This window comes from Rhagoletis pomonella, unplaced genomic scaffold (genome assembly GCF_013731165.1).
Source record: "Rhagoletis pomonella isolate Grant_MI unplaced genomic scaffold, Rhpom_1.0 Rhpom_scaffold_00004, whole genome shotgun sequence".
NCBI classification, from domain to species: domain Eukaryota; kingdom Metazoa; phylum Arthropoda; class Insecta; order Diptera; family Tephritidae; genus Rhagoletis; species Rhagoletis pomonella.
The window spans coordinates 77,762,969-77,764,219 of NW_023458558.1; positions in this window are offsets into that span (position 1 = coordinate 77,762,969).

Sequence of the window (1,251 nt, forward strand, 5' to 3'; positions counted from 1 at the left end):
GTGTGGCTGACTTCCAAAACGTACCAATACAATGTTTGGATACTGTTTGCATTTTTAAAACACCAATGGTAACCAATAACAAACGAAGCATCAACTTTGTTTCTGATGCGCTGATTGCGCTAGCAATGCGTTTCGATAACTTTTCGGAGGGTTTTGGAAAAGTGTACGTTGTCAAATAATTGTAGTTCGGCGTTATGGAACACTAAACTTTGTACGTATGCAATGCAATTGACGTTTTGGAAGTCAGCCTGTGTTTAGAAAATGTATTCAAGCTTTATAAACGACTAACCGGATTCTTAAAAATTAGGCTAAAGTGCTGCTAAGTTTCGCTAACACACAAATCCCATAAGGTAGATGTGTCTGCGGCAACCTACGTCTACGTTACGTCGTTGACTGTTTGAGCTTTTAGCGTGTGCTCATTCTCTGCCCATGCCTGTTCATTAATCTGAAATTAGTCAGGAACACAGAACGTATACTTAAAAGTAGTCTGTACACGCAGAATTTTGTTCGATTACAGGAGCCCTCAGTGTTGCTTACTACAGTGTTGCCACTAATCAATGCCTTTTCATAAACTTGCCTTTTCAACTACAATTTTTCGTGCTATAATAGATCGTAGCTAAATATAAACTACTTAGTTTTCAATAAAAAAAACCTTATTCAGTAGTAAATTTTAAATATTCTAAACGTATTTTGGATAGGAACTTATAACTTTTTTACCATCTGCAAAACTGGCGAAGTGGCAACCATCTATAGAAGGAAGAAATCAGCTGACACGGAAAAATCTAAATTCCGCAGATTTCTGCGCTATGGGCTACAACTACAGAAAAATTCTGCGGTGTTGAGTTTTCATTTACATGGCGCTTTGGTAAGACAGATCGTGTCAGCTGACTCAGGTTTACGTACCGGTAGGATTACGTTCTTGACTAATTTCAACTTTACTGAGGAAAATGCTAACGGATCTTTGAAATTAACCTCGGGCCGAATAAAGCTGATGCAGGTAGTAAAAAGAATGTTCGACGAATAGATTGTAGTAAACTCAGAACTTATATTTCTTGAAAATATTTTAACGATTATTTTACAACTAATCGATTAATTAAACACGAAACTACGATACAATTAAACCGAAAATAAGAAAAAAATAATCGATTAATTTAATAAAATGATTTTCGCTGCCATCCTAAATGTGGTCATATGTATTTGCTTTAATGCGCCTTCCCTTCACCAAGTTCACTGTAGTAACATCACTGAACG